General features: G+C 47.0%; 1 protein-coding gene across 2 annotated transcripts in view; it reads right to left on the bottom strand.

The window, feature by feature from the left end:
* Nucleotides 1–23650, bottom strand: part of RFX4 (regulatory factor X4) — a 137764-nt gene that overhangs the window by 112274 nt on the left and 1840 nt on the right. The window contains exon 1 of one of the 2 annotated variants that reach the window (XM_016148070.2): nt 21692–21896. The exons of the other annotated variant lie outside the window; for it this stretch is intronic. The gene's annotated coding sequence lies outside the window, so the exon portion shown is untranslated. Of the gene's footprint in view, nt 1–21691; nt 21897–23650 lie in introns of those variants that run through there. 2 annotated transcript variants of the gene reach the window in all.

Below are 23650 nucleotides of genomic sequence, written 5' to 3'. Positions count from 1 at the left end.
TTAAAAATCTAACTCTGAAGGCTATAAATTGACTTCCCACAACACAGCATAATGCTTATTCCATCCCCTAGACCAGGGGTCCCCAACCCCTAGGCCACGGACCAACACTGTTCCCAGTTAGGAACTGGGCCGCACTGCAGGAGGTGAGCGGCGGGCAAGCGAGCAAAGCTTCCTCTGTATCTGCAGACGGTCCCCAGCGCCAGCATCCCCGCCTCAGCTCCACTTCAGGCATTAGATTCTCAGAGGAGCGCCAGTCCCTGATGCCAGAAAGGTTGGGGGCTGCTGCCCGGCCCATCCACTATTCATTTATTCATCCATTCATTCAACATCGTCAGCTAAGTACAGTCAGTTCTGCTATCACGCTTGTTTCGAAGATAAGAATGTGTTCCAATGCAAGTGATATGTCAGGGAACGTTTGCGCACAGAGAAAACTTTGTGTTTGCTTATGCTTGATTTCTCCTGCAGGAAACGTGAGGTAAAAGCAGAAAACCACACGTAGCTGAACGGAGCCCCCTAGGACTACGCAAACTTCACACACGTTCACACCTCAAACGTCTACCAGCTACTGGAGGTCACCACGTGTGTTGTGAGCCACACCTGCCCAGATAACTCATGTCCTTCCACTTCACAGTAACCCTTCTGACGTCCACTTCCAAAAGCAAACTGCAGGTCTCTTCCAACGCGAAAGGTCGTATTTACTGCACTGGTGTATCTCGTGCCCATTTAACATGCAAAACTGGGCTATCGTTTTCATTGGGCTCTTTTTATTTTAATGTGTCACTGACAGAGGGTTTGAGTGTCATGCCCCTTATTTATCCAGTAAACTCTGAGGTTTTTATTGTGCAGTTTTGCAGAATGGTGATTTTCAGGAATGCCAACGCGGAGCTGCAGCGGGACCGACGACCGCTACGGCCGTGCGCTTTTGCACGTGGCTGTCATCATAACGTGGGAACCGGCGTTTGTTTAACACGCCAGGCCCTTTACACGTGTTACCTCTCGGAACTGAATCTCTCGGAACTGAAGATTTTAATCTCCATTTTTCCTAAAAAGCAAATGAAGCTTAGAGAGATGAAGTAATGTGACTCCTCATAATTCAAAGAGCCGAGGGAAAATGATCATTAGTTAACGCCTTGGTAACATGCTGTAAAAAGAATCCGTGTTGGCGAATAGACTATGCAGGGAGCAGGGAAAGCAAACTCAAACAGCAGGGAGAAACGCTGCGTTTTTGTTTTATATGTTATGTTCCAACAAACTGCTCTTTTAAAAGCTGCTTCCAACACTGTAAATAAGTCTGGGGACGGGAGTGAGGGGGTGGGGGGTGGATATCCAAGGGGAGGAACAGGAGCCAGCTTGTTAAGAGGATATGGAAATCTGGTATTTCTGAGGAAACACTGAGCAGCAGAGAAATTCCAAACACTGAGACGCCGCGCCTTCCGGATATCAAATGCACAACCTAGAAACAAATGACTTACAATATTTTCGGAGCTGTGATGGCACAAGGTGGGCGTTTGTCATCACGTCATATCCCAAAACACATCTGAATACAAATCTCCAGAACTCTCTGAAGGGCTTTCTTTCCAGGATGCCAGAATGTCTCCACTCAGATCTTCTAATCCCTTCAATCCTGGCGCTTTTTCCCCTGGCAACAGCCAGGAGTGATTTTGGATGGTATCTACTGAAATTCACTGTCTCTTCCTCCACCAAACCCTACCACCCGAAGCAATTTCTGTCGTTCTTCCTAGATAAGTAGTCACACCTACGTATTCTCACGTGTGTGTGGGCACACACAACCACACACGTATCACCGCCAGCCCCTTCAGTGGAAATAGGGAACCATGAGAAACTCTCGCCTGTGTCAGGATTAGGCCTGTTAAAACCGGAGTCTTCAAAAGGGTCTATCCCTGCAGGTGAGAACCCCCAGTGATTGGTGGGACTCTCTCTGAAGAACTCTTGGCAACATTCCGGGGAGGACTGGCCTGAACACCAAGAGAGGGCAACGGCTGCCCAAAGGAGTTCAAGTCAAAGAACTTTCTGATGGCTGTGGCTCTCCCCACACTGCCCAGGGCTACAGAGAGATGAAAGCAAGGTTACAAGGAGGGAGAGAGGGTTGGCAGTGCAATTACAAAGAAGAAATCGCACCGAAGAACCCTTACCCCTTCCCATTGCACCCGCTCGGTCTCTCTGACCCATAGTCTGTGCCTGTAGCCACTCTGCTCTCCCGCTCTGCTCCCTAGGGCAGCACGGAATGAGTGCGGTCTCTCCTGCACATGACAGATATGGGAGGACAGCCATCGTGTCTCCGTTTTTCTGGTCAAAGTATCCCCCTTGTTCCAGTTCTTTCTTGGAAGAAATGTTTCCCAATTCTTTGCCATCCCATTCACCTGTTTCTGGCTGTCTTCTAGTTAATCAATGTCCCTTTGAGCGTGGAGCACCCAGAATGAACTCTCAGAAGTTCCAGATGGTGGTGTAAACAGTACCAAGAATGGCAGAACCATCCCCCCTGCTGTTCTGGACACGTGGAGTTCTCAGAGCGTTCAAGACCTTGCATTCCACAGCGCGTGGATGGGGTACTCTTAAACATCCAACCGGGCCACAGGCCTTAGGCCCACAGGTACTCTTGACTATTGTCTTCTTCCCTAGCAGGACTCTCAACAGTGGCATCTGCAACTCGTGTCCCATAACTCGGGTTGCTCCACACGATTGGAAGGCCCCTATTAGGTCCCCTGAAGTAAGTTTCATATACTTTAAAACTATAAACAATGGACTTCGGTCTTGCAAAGATCAATAATTATGCAACCAGAATGACATGTATATTGAAGTTTTTATAACACCCTGTATTCATCTATCTTATTTATTTGTAGAATATGTGATTTAGTGATAATAAAGGCCACCATACATTGAGCCATTGTTGGCCAGGCATTATGCAAATGCATTATATGCACCATCACACTAAACAACCCTATGAGGTAGGTGCTATTAATATGCACATTTGAAAGCTACGAAAACTAAACCTCATGGAATTTAGGTGACTTGACTAAGTTACCCAGCTGGGAAGAGCAGGACCAGCATGCAAACTCAGGTCACAATCACAGTGCTCTCTCCGAGCGTGAACTGTGGTGCTGTGTCCCCAGGACACAGGACCAATATTAGAGCATTGATCACGGTCTCCCTTGCATCAGAACTTTTGCAGACACTTTACTCATGTATTACAACCTTTGCTAAATTCATATTCCTTTGTCATACACCACAGGCTCTTCGGTTTAGGTCTTAAACATCTTAAGAAGGGAGTCCATTTTATTCTATTTCTTTTGGCTCTCCACTCGTGCCTAGTATAAAGTTTTTCCTATAATCTGGCCTCAAAAAATGTTATATTATTGACACACATGACATCAAAGTATACCCAGCATATAGATAAATATGTCCACACATGCACAGAATTTCCTAAAAAGTACGACACATCAAAGGCTACTTTCTAAATAAAGAAAGCAAAGTTTAACGATTACGTCGTGCCTTCGAGACACAAGGAGCTGTGAGTGACATAGACAAGAATAAGATGGACTTCTGCCCACTAGCCATCATCCAGAGAGTGAGGCAGGGGCTACTCCTCAAGCTCATGGGCGCGAGGACCTGTTCTTTTTGTTTGCCACCTTGTACCCGGCGGCTGGCACTTTGTCTCGCCCTAGAAATGCTGCAGAACCAATATGAGTTGTGGAATGCATCGCTTTTTAAAAAAACCAACATTAAGTTCCTACTGTGTGCCAGGCACTACACAAGGAATTTTCACGTATGTCATGTAAATTTCACCCCCCAGAACAATATTATGTGGGATATTTTAATAGTTCTATTGATAGAAATGAAAACTAAGGCTTGAAGCAACAGTCCTAACCCAAGGCAGACTGTGATCAACACTGTGATATTGGTACTGCGTTCTGAGACACAGGAGGACAGCTCAGTGCACACACTGGGGCAACTTACTGCTCCCAACTGCCTCGTTCTGGATCCATAAAAATCATCTGACCTTTCGGTAATGACCAAGCTTGCTCGAAGTGCCCCAAAGGATTTAACAACGGCTGTGAGTGTAGGTGCCTGGGCTGCGAAGCATCCCTTCACCTGACTCCTCTGGGATCGTGGGCAGGAAGCCGGATGCTGATAACAATGCCTTGTGGATTTGCACTTTACAAGGAGTTTTCCTCACACTCTTTAGACGCAGCTCGTCATGTCCCCCCACTTTGGGTCGAAGATCTGAAGCCCCAAATTTGAAGTGACTGTTTTAAGTTCATATAATGAACTTAAGCAGAGCCATAAATGGTTATCAGGTTTTCTGGGAGGCTTGGTTCCCTTTGCAACAGCAAAGAATAACCAGGAAGGAGCTGCTGCATCAGGGACATGGCACATCCAAGGCTGTCCAAGGCTCGGAGCAGCGTTTCGCAAACACGTATTGGTCTGGCGGGAAGAGCTGACTACGATGGTCATCCAGAGCCAGGAAATCCTTGAAGTTTACAGAGCACAGTGAGATGGAGAGCCTGATCTGAGCTTCGCAGTCCACCTCATGAGATTGAAATACATCCCACTTTAGAGATAGGGAAACTGGGGTTTAGAACATGGCAGTGGCTTGTTGACAGTGGCTTGGGCAAAGTCACGCAACTTAAAGGACTGAAGTCAGAATTTAAACCCAGATCTTCAGTCTCCAAGGCCTGTGTTGCTTCTTCCTGCCTCTTCATATTGCGGACAGACCAGTTGTTTTCTCTTAGATTATCCATCTATCCACTCCTTCATTTCGCAAATAATTATCAAGGGCCTTCAATATAAAGTTCCAACAAAAGAGATGGACAAATACTATTTAACAAAAAGCCAAGGTTATCCCTGGTGGACTATGGTCCCAGGACCATAGTTTTTTTAAATGTATTATTTAAAAAATGTATTTAAATGTATTATTATTTCCCCCACCTTAAAAAATCTAAGTTTTAACAATGTCGTCTGTCTCATTCAGTGCTTAGTACCCAAGAGCTGGGAACTGTGTCAGGCACAGAGCTGGTGGTGATGGCTGTGATGAAGCAGGGCAAAGGAACAGAGAATGGAGAACTGGGGGTCCTCCCGCCGGAAGCCTCTGAGAAGATACAGTGTTGGAGCAGAGACTGGGCGCACTGAGGGAGCAAGGCCTTCGAAGGTTCAGAGTGGGGACCACAAAGGCAGAGAAGCCCTGAGGAGGGGTCCCATGTGACCTGTTTAACGAATGGCAGGAAGCTCCAGGGGCTGACGTGGGATGCTCAAGGGGGAGACAGTACGAGATGAAGGAAAAGACAGATCGGGCGAGAGGGATGCGGGCTGTGGAGTTAGAGCTAAATTCCAGACCCTAGCCCTGCCCCTTGCTGGCTGTGTAACCTTGGGATGGCTCCTGAACCTTCCTAAAACCCTACCTTCCAGGTTCCCCAAAGAGTAACTGAAGTCTACACAGGTGAAGCGCTCAGAAGGCTGGGTTTCGTGGACCGTGGAAAGATGGTGAAAGCGCGGTCTCTATCCACCAGAGCTGGCAGCCCAGTGTCAGAAACACACAGCAGCGGTGAGGTCTGGCGTTACTGAGTGTCCCCCTCCACCACCACCAGTCACCCAGGTTCACATGCCTCCTCCTCCCAGCAACAGAGACGTTAGCAACTCCGATCTGTGAGCAGGAAACTAAGACTCAGAGAGGTTAGGCAAAGTCCCCCAGCTGGTTGGTGGCTGAGCTGGGTCGGGTCTGTCTGCCTCCGAAGCCGGCCTCACTGCGGCACACTGCCTCAAGAAGCCAGCAGGTAACCAGGGTATATTCGTTATTAAAATAAGGTGGGGACACAGAGAAGGGAGCTTCCAGGTTGGCCTGGCTGCTTCATACAGAAGGTGGCATTTCCGCTGGTCCTTAGAGGATTTAGCATCTGCCAGACCAAGGAGTAAGGAAGGGCATTTCAGACAAGGGGGTCACCATCACGGACAAAGGCACAAAGTAGGTTTTGGGAAAGGTGAAGAGTCCACTGACCCATGACCCACGGAGTGGTAGGAGACATATGGGAGAATCCGTTAGCAGTGGATTGCAGGGGCCTACTCCGCCAGGCCAAGAGCCTGCAGGCGGCTGGGAACCAGTCGTGATTTTTAAGCAGTAGGGGAGGAACCGACAAGCTTTGTTACTGAGGAACTGGATGAGAACAGGGAGTTCTTGACTTATGCAATACCTGAAGAAAACGCCGCCTGACTTATAAAAGTGTCACTGAGTTTTAATAGGAGTTATTCATACTCGTTCTATCAACAGTCTTTTAGGCCTCTGTGCTGGGGCCTATTTTAGGAACTCACAGCTTTATAAATGCTACATAAAAGAGTTGACATGCCACCCTCACAGCTACCAAGCAAAGACCAGGCCTCAGTCCCTCTGGGGGTGCCAGAGTGCACCCTAATCTCCCCTCCCCGGGGCCCTGGTCATTACCAGTGGAACCACTCCAACGTAGCCTGCTTCCGTCTCCCATGGCACCAGGGTGTGCTTTCCTCTTGATCATTCTCTCTTAGCCCCCTTTTCTCTCTCCCCCGGACTCCCCACGGTGGTGACACACAGGATCATGTGGAAAATGTGGGCCCAGGAGGCTGGTAGCTGTGGCCTCTCTGGGGGAGAACTCAGGTCAGTGGGTTGCCATGGCGACGCCTGAGGCCCTGCCCCAGGGGCCTCTGGGTTCCAGGAAGGGGCCCCTGCCCTGTCTCCAAGGGGCAGTCCCACCCTTTCCCTATTTTTACTCTTTCCCTTGCCCACCAGATATTGATTCAGTGTTGACTGTTTGCCAGGCTCTGAGGATTTAGTGATGAACACGGCAGGCAAGGTCCCTTGCTCTCAAGGAGCTTATATTCTGTTGTGGAGACAGACAAAAACAAATAAGTGAGATGACTTCAGAGAGCAAAGACTATAATAAGAAAATGAAGCCATGGAATGGGATAGAGAGAGATGGGGGCGGGGTGCTGTTTTAGGTAATAGGGACCCTGAAGGCCTCTCAGAGGATGTGATGTTAAGAGTAAATACAAAGAAAGTTTTGAGGAGGGAGTAGGGAAGAGCCAGGAGCCAGCATGAAGGAGGAGGCAGGAAGTGGGAGAACGATAGGAAATGAAGACAGGAAGTTAGCAAGGGCCCCAAGTTTGTAGGGACTTGCTGGCCATAGTAAGAACTTCATATTTATTCCAAGTGTGCTAAGAAGCTACTGGGGGACTTTAAACGGGTGATGAGAACTCCGCTGGCTCAGAAATGGTAGTCTCCAAGGGCATTTACTTCATTCATCCCACTATTTATTTATCAACTGTTTTTGAGTACTATGTGCCAGGCACTGGACTTACACATAGGGATACAACAGAGAGCAAGACAGTCACGGTTTTTGTCTTCCTGGAAGGTTAGAGTTTAGGGTGGGAGTCAGCTACTAAATAATCACACAAATAGAGATGTAATTACCAAGAGAGCCACGGGAGAGGGAAAAAAAAAGAGAGATCTGACCTAACCTGTGATCGTCAGGGAAGCTTCTCAGAGAAAGTAGCATTAAACTGACACCGTACGGATAAGAAGGCATCATGTTACTAACCCAGGTAAAGAGGGAGGAAGGCGCGTTCCCAGCAGAGGAATAGCACGTGCAAAGGCCCTGAAGCTGGCAGAAGAATGATGCATTCGGGAAACTGGCAAGCATCCCGAGTGTAAATGCACACATTCATTCAGGTGTTAGTTAGCTCAGCACGTGTTTACCAAGACTTTCCTGTTTGCTAGCACTCAGTAAGATGCGATGGGCGTGCACACAGCAAATCCCCCTGCCTCTGTACTCCGGACTGGGTTAAGGAGTTTAGAGTTTATTCGATAGGTGGTTGGAAACATCTAAAAGTCTTCAAGAAGCACAAGCAAAATAGTTCTGTGGGCAGCTCCATCTGGTGCTGCTAAACACCACCTTAGAAAGGAGAGAATGGGAAGCAGGAGCCCCTATCACTTATGATCCAGACCTGGACAGTTCTGAGATCGAAAGTTGGCATTATTAATCATTTTTCCAGGACCACATGCATAAAACACGATGGTCCCAGGCACACTGGGACTTAATGGTTCCCCTCAGTCTTAGAGGCATGAACTAGAACAGTGGCAGAGAGACAAGAAAGGAACTTTGCCTTCTTTCTAGCTAACTGTACTCACTCCTCGTGCTAATCCATGGGGTCAGTATCCCCAGGTCCCCAGCGCTTCCTCATCTGCTGGAGTCTCAATCACAGCACGATGCAGGTGAGTCTGAGGTGATACCAGCAACATCTCCTAGAATGTGGCCTCCCACTGCAAGTTCCATCATCTTCATCAACAGCAACGTCATCATATCTCAATTCTGGAGCAGCGGCTTTGCGCTCCAATGACAGATATTGACGCGGATTATCTCAGCAATGTCAGAAGTAACACTGTTATCCCATTTATGCGGCGGGTATGGAGAGGAGTGTGAATGGCTTGGGGCACAGTTATCCCCGCACCCCAGGCCTCAGGACATGCCCTCTGGGTCATCTTTGTCCCTGTAGCTGATTGGCGCTCATGTCATACAGGCACCAGGATGCTTAAGTGTTACTACCGATAATGAAACATCAGGCCAGGGCTTCTCCCTCTGCAAAGATCAAGACGAGGCTTTGCTTTGTCCTTCAACTTAGCCATTTACCCTCAGTGAGGTGACTCCCAGGCCATAACCTCTCACCCTCCTTGTGGTCCTTGCTAAAAAACACCTTCATCAGTTTGCCTTTTACTCCTCCTGTTCCTTAAAAATCTGAGCATTGTTTTCATCTCTTTTCTAATTTTAATATAGTCCCTAAAAATAAATAAATAAATAACCCTCCCCAAACTCCCATTTTGTGTTCCTCAGTTTCCATGTCAGGGCAATAAGAATATCTGCTTCATAAGGCTATGAAGCGAGATTCGGATAATGATGATGATGATGGAAAGTTTTTGATAAAGGCTCGTAGTGTGCTCACTGAACACAAGGCAATATCATTTCTATCACTATTCTTCTTCCTTAAACAGCCCTGCAGACTCCGTGCTTTCTGATCGGCCCGAAACACTCACTCTTTCTGTTTCTGTCACTCTAGACGCCCGTCCTCACTCTCCATTTGTACCCAGGGAGCCAACCATTCCTGCAGAAAACTAGCAAGTGTTGGTGCCTGAACCAACCTCACGCTTGATCACGGGGAGGAAGTCCCTCCCATTGGTTAGGAGTCCAATATAAAGAGATGAGAAAACCTGACTTCCAAGCCTCACTACCTCACTAGTTCTTTGACCTTGACCAAGTATTTTGACCTTACTGAGCCTCAGTTTCCGTGTCCGTTATAGTTACAGTAACTACTATTTTCTGAGCCTGCATTTTGTACCAAACACTATACTAAACTGTTTTCATGCCTCTTCTTGTAATCTACTCCATATATAGGAATTATTATTCCATTTTATAGATGGGGAAAGCAAGGCCCACAGAGAAACAAAGGCCTGGATGAGAAAAGATAAGAACTTTGTCCTCTTTTTGGATAACTACGTGCACTCCCCTAGCCAATCCATGTGGCCAGTATCCAGTGTCTCTTCCTCATCAGCTGGAGTCAATCACAGCACAATGCAGGCGAGTCCAAGGTGACACCAATGACATCGCCTGGAATGCCGCCTCCCACTGCAAGCACCGTCATCTTTACTGACAGCATCGTCACAGCAATGATTTGCCCAAGATCACACAGATGGTAAGCAGCTAAGACAGGATGTGACTCTGACTCTATCCTGACCATTAACTTACACTATGATGCTCCACAATTCTATATGTCTTAAAGTCTCACTGAGCACTGAGCTGTGTCTAGCATAATACCAAACACAATATAGGTGCCCAATAATGTTTACTGTTCTTTCTTGTTTAGGAAAACTCAACATATAAATCTCTAAAGTGGGCAAAGAGATCAATTCAAGTGTCATTATTGGCAATATACAAGAATTAGCGAGGAAACCCCAAGGGGCACCAATCTGTTAGTTCACAAACCACGAACTCCCCAACAATCCTCGGAGACCAGAGAAAATTAAAGCCACGGTATTCGGTGCCATCTCCTGTTGAAGATAAATTCAAAAGCAGATCTCAGCTCTGAAAATATCCCTGAGAACACCAGATGAATGTACAGAATCACATAACTAGACTGTAAATATTTCATTTCCCTTGAATTCTGGGGGGAGCATGTCCACGACTTCCTAATGTCAGTGGACTTTTTCTCTCTCCTATTACACTATTATTAAAACACATAACAAAAAATCTGAGAAAGGCTACTGGAGCCAAGGCTACCCAGCATGCACAGCATCTGATATTGATTCTTGGTATCGTCTCTTTCCAGGCTTTTTATTTTTTTTTAACATCTTCCCCAGACTTCAAACTAGCCTGAACCTTTGAGATAAATCACCCAAACATCATTTTCTTTTCATCTATCATAGGACTTATATTTTTAGTCCTATGAGATAAATATCTGCCCACAGTCCCACCCTAACATGCGAACGGCATGTCCTGCCTCTGCGTTGCTCCCTAGTCTCAAGTCCACGTGCACATATGTGAACCGTAACCTCCGTGAACATACAATTTTGATTCCTTCTCCTCTTCACATTTTATCGTGCAGATTTTCCTTTTTTGCTATAGCTTTCATATTTATCATTATTGAATAGAGGCCCAGTGCTCCGCTGAGCTGGTATTCCTATTTTTACAATGTTTCAATGAACAACTTGGTGCATCTCACTTTCTCTCGCTCCTGAATCACTGCCTGAGAACATCTGGAAGGAAAGAGTGGGCCTAGTAACCAGCTACATGTGAATGGCCTGAATTCCAGCCTTAGGACTTACAGCTGCATGACTTTAGGTCAAGTCCCTACACCTCAGTGTCCCCTCATGTTTAAGCCACCTGCCTCTTCTTAGCGGTGCGTGATTTCAGTGAACAACACATGGAAAGCACTCAGCATAGCACCTGGCACTCAGCAAGGAAACCGCTGTGATTCCCAGGCACCTGTTTACGACACGGACCTTTTTTGTTTGCTTGTTTTAATGACAGTGCAGCAGTAAAGGACTGGAGTGTGCCGCTCAGCTTCCAGGTTCAAGTCTGACTTCCTCGCTGTATGACCTTTGGTGAGTGACTCAACTTCCTTGAGCCTTTTTTTTTTCATGAGCAAAATGGGGGTGGTAGTGACAGCTCCTCATGGAGTTAGCATGAGAATTAAGTAAATAAGGCACAGACAGTGCTTACACGATAAGCTCTATAATTCTTAGCTATTATAATTTTTTATACCACGCCCACCCCCGAGGCATTCCACTTTAGTTCCTTCCTGTTATCACTCTTTCCTTTTGATTCTTGGATTTCTTGGTGCAGTGAAAAGAACGTGGCCCTAGAAGCCAGGAGGACACTAATTCCAATCCTCTCCTTATGAGTGACAAAGTCAGGTCTGCACCTCTAGCAAATTACTTACCCTCCTGGCCTTCAATTTCCTTCCTATAAAATATTTTTTAAAATATTTTTTATTTTACCCCATGAGTTAATAATGAGGATTAGAGGAAAAAATATAAGCTCCTTAAGAGCTGACTTTACCTAATTCATGCACTTACTCCCTGCAATTGGATGGTGACTGGCACAGCAGAGCAAATCGAAGAGGAGAGGAGAAGGAAAGGATGGAGAAAAAGGAGGGAAAGAGATGAACGAACGAAGCACCGGTACCATGCCTGGTACCCACTAGGGGCTCAAACAGTGTCAGTTCATCGGTAGTTAATTTATCAAGTGCTTCTCTGCATGGAGCCTTGAGCCACTGCATGGAACCTTGAGCCAGCCTTCCTAGAAAGCAAGCTCAAAGATAGAGCATCATTTATAAAATGAAAGATGGAGTGATTTATATATGAAGTCAATATTTATGGAGCAGTGACTTGTGAAAGACACTGTAGTAGACGCTTCGCACTGTGCACAGATGATATGGAAATCTGGAGAAACCGAGGAAGAAGCGCCAAGTAAACAGGTAAAATGGGGATGGAAAGTACGTGCCTTTTAGATGCACATGGATGAGTGCACCGAGAGGAAGGGTTCGGACAGTCAGAACTCCACGGGGAAGAAAAGCCACCAGCCCCTTGCCTGTGACTATGCTTTCAGTCGGCTGGGAGGCGGCCTGGTTGACAAGAAGGCAGGGTCAGCGTTGGTACCATAACTGACCTCAGTTTAGATAGTCACTCACTGTACAAACTAACACACGTGACTTTGTCCCTCTGAGCACAAAAGGGGAATGACCTCACCCAGCAGACAGGTTTACGAGGTCATGTGTTGAAAAGACCGAGCGCGAAGAAAGTGTTGCATAAAATTTTGTTTTCTTCTCCTGTGCGGTCCTTGTGGGGGTGTAGGAGGGAGGTAATGGGGAGACGGGGGGGGGGATTTGGAAATGACTAGGGGAACATAAGGAGGAGGAAGTGCCACCCAAAGCACCTTCTGTTCATTGAGCTTTTATAACACCCCAGGGCCCTGTGCTGATCCCTTTGCGTGCATTACTTCATTTAATCCTCACGATATCCTAGAAGGTGGGTATGACGCTCGGCCCCACTTTACTGACAAGAAAACGTAGGCTCAGAGAAGTTATGTAACTTGCCGAATTCAGATATCTAGCCCACGGCAAAGCCAGCTCTCACCAAGTCTGCAGGATTCCAGGGCCGGAGCTGTTAACGATCCTAGGAATGATAGCAAACTCCCTGCTATTAATGATTGTATCAGGGGTTGCAAACTGTAACGTGCCATGCAAATGGAAGGGGCTGTTATTTTAACACCAAGGTTTTTCTATTGAACCTCCTCTAAGGAATATCATGTCTGTAAGCAAACAGATACGAAGCCCTTGATGATGTGTGTAAGATGTCAAATTTGCCAAAGTCACTGGCAGGCGGGGGATAACTACCCAGTAGTGGTGGCCAGGCTGAACTCAGAAGCTCTGGGAATGATTTGAGATGAAAGGCACCATTACATGAAGGCGCCCCTGTGGGAAGGAGTACCCCTGGTGTCCTCAGTGAGCACCTGCTGCCAAAGTCACGTAAGGGATGCAGGCTGACGCCCGTGACTGGGTGCTTCAGAGAACTGCAGTGTGAGCTGCTGTCTCCCACAGGATTAGGGATGACCAGACCTCCTAAACTTCTTTACGCAGTAGAGGAGGTGAGCTGGAATGGACATCTCAAAGGTCATCCTTCTAGTTCCAGATTTTAGGAGGCAAGGAAGCAGCCTGGCTTCGTACTGAGAATAATCTGTGTTCAAATCCTGGCTTGATACTAGCTGTTTGGCCTGGACATGTTAACTGAATCTCAGTTTCCTCATCTGTGAAATGGGGATAATAATACCGTAGGTTCAGCATGAGAATTACAAGAGATAAAACATGAATTAGCATTTAGCACAGTGCTTGGGAAAACATTATAAATTTTGTTAACCCACTACTCGATTTTAAAAAGGAGTCACTTTATGTTTTTTTAAGTAGTAATTTTGAAAAGAATTCATTAAGTCAGCCTGCCACCAATTACCAAAACGATTTCAATGCAATTTCTTCTTTCCATTCCATCCTCCTCCCATCTCTTTTCCTTCCTTCCTTCCTTCCTTCTTTCCTTCCTTCCTTCCTTCCTTCCTTCCTTCCTTCCTTCCTTCCTTCCTTCCTTCCTTCCTTCCTTCTTTTTCATATCTCTCATTACCAAGGTAAACTTTGAACAAAAGACAGAATCCACAGGGAATCCTTTCTGTAGGTGCGTCGTTTCTTGGATCCCTCTGGACCCCTGTGCCCTGCCTTCTCTCCTGACTGTGCTCAGGCTCGTCCAGCCTCTGGGGGGGGCTCGCACCTGGTGCATGCTGGGCCAGGCCCCCGTGGGCAGCTCTCTCACCCCCTGCGCCCCTTAGCTGTGCCCTGTGAGGTGGCCAGGACGGAGAATGCCTTGCAGCCTGGGCATCTGAAGGAAACCCCAGTGAAACAGAAATAATTCATCCTTCTAATCACAGCAAAGTTTTCAAACTTTAAAACGAAGCCTTGATTAGAAGAAAAGCTGTCGGGTTTTTTTTTCTCCCTAAAAGCCTGGCATTTCTGAAAAGGTCCCCTACCCAAACCACAGCAACCTCAAAAACTCCAGCCACTGAATTGAAAATAAAAGTTCGTGGAGACCAAAGGCCCTCGCACAACAGCCGCTCAGTGCTTTAGAAATCTTCTCTCCAACGCTTAAAAGTTGTAATGTTTTAACTGAGGGCTTCGAGTCCTCTGGACTCTTTCTTTCTCATAAACTCCCAGGCCTTTCTCAGCCAATGTTATTTATTTTCAATGATGTCAAATAATGCTTTATGGAAAAACTGTTTTGCTTTTGAAAAAGAAGTCTTCAAGTAAAAGAAAGAAAACTAGAAACAAAGTTTAGTAGCCATATAAGGGTGATACGAAGTTGATTTTCTTTATGGTGGAGCAAAGAACTTATAGAGATCTCCTAATTCTTTCCCAAGATTTCTTATCAGCAGGGAGACAGATACCACAAAGAAAACATGGCAAAATGTTTAAAGTAATCAATCAGTTCCATCATAAAAAGTTTAAGTTTGTGCGGCGGGCCCCATCCTGAAACTTTATAAAATCTTAATAATTTCAACAGAATCTTTACCTACCCATGAGTATTTAAAATCAGTACACAAATTATAAATACATTACATGTATAAACATCCCAAATTTATACTAATCATTCAGGAAAAGATAATGTGGAACTCAAAAAGTCACTCATGCTAGCTTTTTAAAATTACAAATTCTACAATTGGAACATTCGAAGAAAGCCTTCCTTCATCAAAAGTCCAATAGGAGCATAAAATGTTTTCACGGCACTCACAAGAGTCAAAACAAACGAGGTGCTATAATTTTCTTCATGAAATGCATTTGTGCCTCAAAAAATTAGATGCTGGAGGTATGTTTAGCAATCACGAATCATTCTTTATTCAAATGACAGTTACCATCTAGTTCTACAGCACTTCCCTCGTGTTGACTGATAGTGCATTTTCTCCAACACGATGGATGGATTCAGGAGATCAGTGCTTATGAAGTGCTAATTCTCTACTCTGATTAAATAAAAATCTGCTAATTTCAGCAGTCTCACGTAGGCCGCGTCTAAGCAACGCTGACCTTTAGCACGACCAGGTAGACAGAAAACACTCAGGACACAAACCGTTACCCTTCACAGGGTCGTGGCCTTTTCGAAGGCTTTCTTATTATCCCCTTTAACTTCAAACAAAACAACCACCACGATATAAATGTAACATATCCAGGTTTACTTGTCTACTAATAATTATTGATTGCTTAGAGGTAGATTATGCTTTTAGGTTTTACTGAGGATTAACCAACTACAAAAATAGAAACTGTATACATATTCCAAGGTAATTCTGCTCTGAGGATCTGATCGGACACACAGAAACATCATAATCTACTTACTGGCACAAGTCAAACCAGCTCTAGTTGCCTGAATTTGGACTATATTCAACAGAAAGCATAATGACTAAATTTAATTGATTTCTGCTTTTTATGATCTCTCTCTCTCCCTCTCTCTCAGAAAGCTGTTAACATTTTAAAAACTCAGAAACCACATGTAGGTAAAAATCAAATTATAATGACAGAAACAGAACAAACAGATGCTTTCTCCTCACATTAAAAAAATATGCAAGAAATAAAAAAAAAAAAAAAACTAAACACTTTCTCTGCAGCCTGCTAAAATGAATTTCCGAGAGTGGTTCATTTGAAACTTGGTTAATTTTCCACTTCCTGAAAATCGGGTATAAAATGGTTGTCTTTAACGCAGCCAGCGATGCTACAAGGGCTAGGTGGTGGGGAGGAGGAGAATGTGGCCATCGCATTCCAGAACTGGAAGGGCTTGGGGAGTTGAGAAGGGGCCCCCATCAGAGGTGTGTAACACGTGTCTCTTCTGAGAGACTGTGGAACTCTCTCCCAGGATTCAAATCACAGTCCACAGGTGTTACCTCTACAAAGATACACCTTCTACTTCCTTTAACAAACTAGAAAACATGAGGATGAAATCATGGCAAACAGGAGCATGTAAAATGTCTTCTTTGTGGGAAAGGTAGAGAAATGAAAGCAAAACTAAATCAGTCTTTCCCTTTAGAAAAGAATGATTTCTCTTGGCTTTAGAACTGAGGCTATGTCTACATAATGTAGAAAACATCTATATACATTGAAAGTCTATTTTTTTTTTTTCAGAATACCTGTGCCCTTTTCCCAAATAGACACCCAGGATTGGGCACAGGAAGAACAGATAATTATTATTAATAACGATAAGACCTGCCATTTGCTGAGCAATTTCTAAGAGCCAGGCTTAATTCAACATACATGATCTCATAAAAACACTTAGAAGGAGTGGATGTTTCACAAAGAAGGACGCTGAGGCTTAGAGAAGTCAAGTCATTTGCCCTGGGTCACACAGCTAGGAAGTAACTGAGCTGAGGTCTGTTTGACAGGAAAGCTCACGTTCTTTGCATTAAGTCATGCCACAGTCACCCAAAGTCATATGGTAACACATCTGTGAATGACTTCCAGCTGTAACATATTGCTTATTAAATTACCAAAAGGCTTCAAACATTGTCACATCACTTAATGGCTTTTGCCTCACCTGTTTATTCTTACTGGGTGTGTCTGTATGTGAGTAGGAATGAAGCCATGACATCATCAGAGACAAAGCCAATGTTAACTGAACTTCAAATAAGTCCCAAAGAAGACTATACAGTACACTTCAGATCTCTAGCAAAGACATGAACACTTTGTGTCCCTTTTTTTTTGCCAACGATAATTTAAAATGTCTCCACAGTTTAAAAGGACTACCTTAACACTTTCGTGTAGGGAGAAAATACCAAGTCCTTCACTTTTGCTAAAATGATACAGACTTTATCGGGCATCCCTTCCGCTGCCTTGTCCCTCACTAAAACAGGAGAGAAACTCAGTATAGTCTTGTGACTAAGAGGACAGATCACTAGAAGTTTAGGCCACCCCCCCCCCTTTGTGGATATCCTTGATCTGCCTGTTCCTCATTGCATAAAATGGAGTAGATAATAATAGTACTCATAACCTATATTTTAAAACATACCTAATAATGCATTTAAAGCATTGAGTACATGCCTGGTGAATGAAAAGCATTTAAAAACCATTACTTTAAAATATAAATAAAGAGCTAGATTTATTATCTGAATTCTGCCTCAGAAAAGTGAAGCCCATACAATTAAGACTGCTCTTTCTTCTCGTGCCATCATTATTTCTTTACCAGCCCAGAAACTCATGGAACGTTTTAGCTTCTAGCTTTCATTTGTCTTTAGCCCATTAAAACTGTGAATAATAACAGTTCTTTCTTTATAGAGTTAAGGTGAGCATTACATAATGCATTTACATGAAAAAAAAAATGCTTATTAGCAAAGCGAAGACGTATACTAAGTATTGAATATATGGGATCTATTACCGCTTTTGCATTTCACACTCAACAGCCCTATTAGACAGGTGTATTGGTTCCACAAGAAAATCGAGGCTCAGCGGTATGAAGCTGCCACACCTGAGGCATGCAGCTTCAAGGGGCAGAAGGGCAGCCTGTGAAAGGCGGCAGGCAACCCCTCGTCCCCATGCTCCATCTTCCTTACTCCAGACGGCGGTTCTTTTCTTCATAGTGCTCATCGCTCACTGAAATTATCTATTTCTTTTGTGTTTACTTGTTTGTCTGTCTAGAAATTATGCTCCAGAGGAACAGACATGGCATTTGAGTGAAGCCCAGCATCTGGTGCAGTGCTGGACACACAGTCTCCTTGAATGAATGAATGAAGCTAAAATTTGTCCAAAAGCTAACCTCCCTATGATGCACTGCGTCTACGACTGCCATCATTTAAAATCCTCTTCAAATGCAGAATTTCATGACTCCTTAAAGGGGTTTTCTCTGGAGCCCAAAGACAACGATGTTCCATAATTCTCCATCTACACGTTTTCCTTTCTCACCAAGTGGGATTCAAATTCACCTCAAGGCCAGAGCCACCCCCAAGCCCTGCCAGGCTAGGACTCCAGCAGTGCCCAGATGAATTGGCTGGGTGGGGCGAAGGAACAGGCTTCCCTAGTCTGGTCTTCTTTCTAGCTCTGCCATGTACGTACGTACAAGCTGTGACCCTAGGCAAGGTCCGGCCCCTCTTTCATCCTAAAAGTGGACAATGCAGGATTGTGGTAAGGCTCAAATGGCCAAGGTGTGAAAAAGTGCCTGTTTCAGGACTGACACATAGTGGGCACTCTGCAAGGGAGAGCATCCTTTCTTCTAGGCTCCAAGAGGAGTATTTTTATGCCCCTTGGAATGCTCGTCACTCTCAATGTGTCCATATCTTCTCTCATCAGATACATTCTAAAGCCCTTGGCAGGAGGGACCTTGGTTTTGTTCATCCCCCGGGTCTGCCGCCCAACAGGCGCTTAGTGAATGAGACTGAATAAAACCTCCAATAAATTCACCTGAAGTATTTTTTTTTCCAATCTCCAGGATACCCAAATCTCCCCAGATAGCCTTTGATCTATTTTAGCCAATAATGTGGCTAGAGACCAGAAGAACCGCTCAGCTGAGCCCAACCCAAACTGCTGACCTGCAGAATCATGAGCTAAGTAAATGATCTTTAAGTCATTAAGTTTTGAAGTGATTTGTTAAGCAGCAAAAGTAAACAGTTATACAGGGCCTAAAAGATGTTCCCTTGTGTTCAAGTGGGCCTGAAGCACTGATAAAGCCCTAAGGGTGGGGAGCAGGTGGCTATTAGAGTAAATACCATGCTTCCTTTGGTGATAATAGCTGGGAGTTGGGGGCAAGGGAAGGAGGCTCTAGGTTGAGGCACATCAATGTTAGAGAAAGGAAGTAGTTTACTCTATTTCCATATATTCCAAATCAGTGATTTGTTTTCCTAAAAGAAGAACATTCTTTTCAAAAGAAATATTACACAGAATCTCCAATGTATAAATAGGTAAAATTGGTAATGTATTGCTATAAGTCTAATTTATATGGTCAAATATGTAAAATTATTTTTAAAAGCTAATCAACAAGAACGAGAGAGAGAGAGAATACAATTATGAACTCAAACATTCAAAATCAGGGGTAACGGAAAGCAAAATAGTCTTATTTCAGTACCCAATTCATTTCTGTATATTGTTTTGGTAACAGATTATAAAAAATCCTGATAAGCACACATAAGCAGTTGGGATGGAAAACGGTTTTTAACAGCTCACCTTGCAATACCAGCACACTCCTCAGACAAAGACAGGAAGACAGGAAAAGCCGGCTGTCTGCCTAAGTGGCGGGCTCAATGTGCTACAGTGCGCATAACACAATCAGTGACAGTCCGAGGATTTTTTTAAGTTTTACCAAACACCTCCACATAATCTGTCTTTGAGTTCATTCTCTCTCCCCTAAACTTCGCTAAAATTGCAAAGACACAGAAAACAGAGTGGAAGGGGCAAGAACATGATCAGAGACTTCTCCAATGTTTTCCACCCTACAGAGCCTTGGAGTCCTGGAGGGACAGATGAAGAATGTCCCCAGTGACCTGTCCAGCATGTAGGGTGGGCTGTCGGGGCCTGTGCAAGTGGAGACCTGCCCTCTGCCATTCCAACCTGTGATATCACCATTTTATATCGTCTCAGTTTTTTTTTTTTTTCCTCAAAGATAGCATGACGAACACACACACCAACTTGACTTAGAATCACAGTCTTACACTGTCGGAGGCGGAAGAGAAACCCTGTGCTCGATGCAGGTCACAATAAGGTGTCTCTCGTGGAGCACCTGTGAGGATGGATGACCACAAAACTACTTTATAAACAAAGCGCTGGGCGGATTTCACACACAGGCCAGAAGACGTACATGAACACAGGCATGGCATCGAGCGGCAGAAGTCTAGACAGATCGTAGCAGTCCTTACATCCAATCCATTCATTTACAAACAAGGGTCTCAAGGAGGAGGGCTCCTCTGCTTGAATCGTCAGCAGGAGGGGTGCTAAATGTCAGAAGAGCCTCACCTCTCCCTGAAATCTTGAGCAAAGGGGATAGAGTCGAGCTTTCCTTTCGTGGCAACGTTTATCACAGTGGCCAGTATTTATTTCTCTCCAAACTGTGTGCCAGTCTGTGATGCAGGCTGGCTTCCTCCTCTAGAGGCATTTCAGTGTTTCCTAAATTGACTTTGGGTATAGCCCGATAATATCTAATGTCTTTTAGTAAATCCTTTCGGGGCTGCAAGGAGTTGTCCAAAGACTTAAGGAATGCACCTCAAGTGTCATTGAGAAAAATAATAGGTCTTTCAAAATGGGTCTTGATTCTTAAAATCCTAAATGACTTTTAAAAATATTTGTTTATTATTAGTTTGGGGAGAGATTCAATAATTGTGCACTGGATCACAGTTCAGATAGTGGTAACCAGCATGCACATGCCTCCTGGATTCTAAAGAGGGATGTGTCTAATTTGTCAGAGGGTCCCAGACTGTGAGCTGTCTCACCCTTCATTTTACAAGGAATGAAAATGAGTCTTAAAGTAGCCTAAAGTAGCATAACAAGTGGCTGAGTTGGAATTCCAACTCAGAATTTTTCCCACTGTACAAAGGAGAAAAAAAAATAGGCAAGATCTCCTTTCCATCAGCCCTCCTCCTCTTCTCGTTCCCGCCTTATCCTATCTCCTCGCCCTCTCAGATCTGCTTGGAGAAGAGGGGTGAGAAATTCATCCTGCGCGACCCACGGGTCTTGGGGAAGAAAAGCCAGAACCTTTCACGTTGGTGAGCCTGTGGCTCGTGGGGGAGGCTGGCGCACTGCCCAGCTGGCGCCTAACCTCGAGGTGGGGAGGGAGGCTGGACGAGAACCCGGAGAGGAGGGGTGGGAGGGAGCGCAGGATGTTGAGAAAAGGTGTAGCTGCTGGAGAGAAATTAGAGACCACGGCGCCTCTGGGAAGCAGGACGGTCCAGCTCTCACACAGCGGCGGGGAGGCCCCATGCAAACTCCTCTCTCCTCCTCGCATTCGGCCTTTTGTTGTCGGCTTCTGCCTCTGGCTCCTGCTCCTGCCCTCCGGTCCCCCGCCCCCCTGAAGTCACCCCAACTGCACTCATAATATTTTGCTTTTGCGCCGGGTCTGTTTTCCGCCACCAGACTTCCAACAGTCTCCATGGCGACGCGCTGGGGAGGGGCGGGCGCCGCTCTGGAAATCCCAGGGCCTAGCCGCCCCGCGGCCCCTGCAAACTTTTCCCGGTCCTCGGGTCCTGCAGGCGGTGGGAAAACGCACCGCCCCAAGCCGCCGGGCAGCGTCGCGTGCGGGGCTCCCCGGGCCGGGGCTCCTTGCAATATCCCCGCTGGCGAAGGCTGGGGCCACCGAGCCTGGGGTCCCCGGGACCACGCTCTCACTTGACCCTGCTGCCAAATCCAGATGCCCGTGCTTTGCAAGTGGTGAGGGTGGGGGCGCGTATGTCCCCTCGCTGGCCACACACACACCCACCCCCGCGGAGGAAGACACAGCCTGATTTGGGCACCGGAGCGAAGCTCAGACTCCCGGCCTCATACCCAGAGCCCGCATCCCTGGTCCCGGGGCAGGAGAAGGCGGCTCCTGGGCTAGGCCCCGGCCCCTGTCCCACCCGGGCGCTCTCTGCCCCGCAGGCCCCTCGCCCAGGCCACCGAGTGTCCTCACCTGGGGGCCCGCAGAGCCAGGTCAGGCCTTGTGCTGAGCCGGCACCTGTGAACCAGAGTGCCTTCCCGCCGTTGCGGCTCGAGGGGCTCAAATTCGGCTCCAGGAGTACTTTAGCCGCCCCAGCTCTGGATTCTAGAGATGGCCACAGAGAGTGGGTAGACGCAGAAGCTTCCAGTTCGGGCTTAGCAGTGCCTCTCTCTAACGCACGCCATCCCGTTTAAGAAGAAACAACCCTTCTGTTGCGTAAGCGACCGACCTGGCCCGGGCCTGCCCTGCACAAGTTCTCTGTGGCCTAAAATTCTATCTACTTTTCCCCGTCGTTCTCGAATTTTCGGGTACCTTCAGTAACCGAGCAACGCTCTCCTGCGCAACGTAACCCGGATGGGACCCACAGGCCAGAAATACACAGGCGCCGCCGGAGGCCCGCGTGGGTGGGGTGGGCCACGCGGGGCCGTGCGCTCGCGCGTTTGCGTAGCGCGGGGTTGCGGCGTGGGCCGAGCGAGCCCGGCGCGGGTCCCAGCTGCAAGGCGCGCACGGCCGGACCGCGCGTCGACGGCCCCACGCGCGCGCCTGCGGCGCCAGCCCGGACTGGGCCGCGCAGCCAGGCTCCCGGGAGAGGGGCTCTGCTTTGTCACGCTCTGCCGCAGGCGAACTGCAGGCCCGGGAGGCGCGCGCCGGCTCCCCAGCCTCCCCCGACGGGGCCATTGTCTTAGACCCACACTTGTTGAGTATTTTGGAAAAACTCGAGGAATATATTACCGGCTCGATGCGCGGAACAAAGGGGCGCGTTTCCGCAGGTCACGCTGAAGTGGCCCCCAAGAGTCCCGGCCCCTGCAAAACTGTCCTCCCAGGCTCGAGGCACTTTGCGGGGATTTTCCTTTTAAGAGTAGGAGACAGAGGCCCGGCTCTCCGGCCTCTCTCATCCTGGACGCTCCCGACTTCGCCCCAGCATTTGCTATACGCATCGGTCGTTCGAGCCCTTTCGGGATGAAATAATCATGAGAATGCTTTTCGTGGTTCGGGTCGCGCGCGTGAAAGGAGCAGAATCGAACTGCTTCATGGAGCCCCAGTCTTCTCAAGTCGGGCAGTAAAGGACCTTTACATAACAAGAGAAACTCACAAGAAAAGCTAATTGGATTAAGTTCTCTGTCGAGGAGGTGCGGGAAGGCCCCTGGACCGTGGACCGCGCCGAGCCGCACTTGCCTTGTGCAAGCCCGAGGGAAATGTCACCTGGCGTGCCTCGTGTCATTTCTTCGCGCTACGCTTTCCCAAAACTTTTGATTTTGAGTTTACGATGGCTAGCTAGGGTTGCCTCAGATTTTCGAAAGGGGGAGGAGAGTAGATGGGGAAAAGATTTCGGTTTCAGAACCCATCTGGGGGGTTTGCAGTTTAGGTAAAATGACCAGGTGTCCTCACGCACGCCAGCTGCGTGAAGAACGGAAAACAACGTTTCCGCAGCCCCAAGAACGCACGGAAACGCTCCAGTCGTGTGGAAGGGGTGGCTAAACCCCTCGGATGAGCCGTGGCGGGCGAGGGGTGCGGGAGACCCCAGGCCCTTGCGTGGGACCCTTGCCAATACTGGGCCGCAAACGATGCAGACATGGGTTGAATTTTGTTCAAGGATCTTCATCTCTAAAGTTGGGGTGCTCAGGAAATGCACAGTGGCGCAAGCACTTGACATAATGTAGAGGGGAGGGGCCCTGTTCCCTTTCTGGGCGCCTTCTTTACCTCCAGCGGAGAGAACCCAAGCAGGGCCCGCCTGGTACGCGCAGCCTGCGTGCGCAGCAGGCGACGCCTCTCCTTGCCTTCGTTTGTCATTGCTTACAGTAAGGAGGACGGCGAGGCTCGTCCTGTCCCCATTCTTAGGGGCACACCCACTCTGGGGAGCGGAATGGAAGGGCGACTTGGCTTTGGGGATCAGAATAGACAACTACCCCGGAAAACCGAAGATACCCCAGG

The sequence above is a fragment of the Rousettus aegyptiacus genome, unplaced genomic scaffold, assembly GCF_014176215.1.
Source record: "Rousettus aegyptiacus isolate mRouAeg1 unplaced genomic scaffold, mRouAeg1.p scaffold_m13_p_2, whole genome shotgun sequence".
NCBI classification, from domain to species: domain Eukaryota; kingdom Metazoa; phylum Chordata; class Mammalia; order Chiroptera; family Pteropodidae; genus Rousettus; species Rousettus aegyptiacus.
Note: the sequence above shows the minus strand (reverse complement) of the source record. Positions and strands in the feature narration are given on the sequence as shown.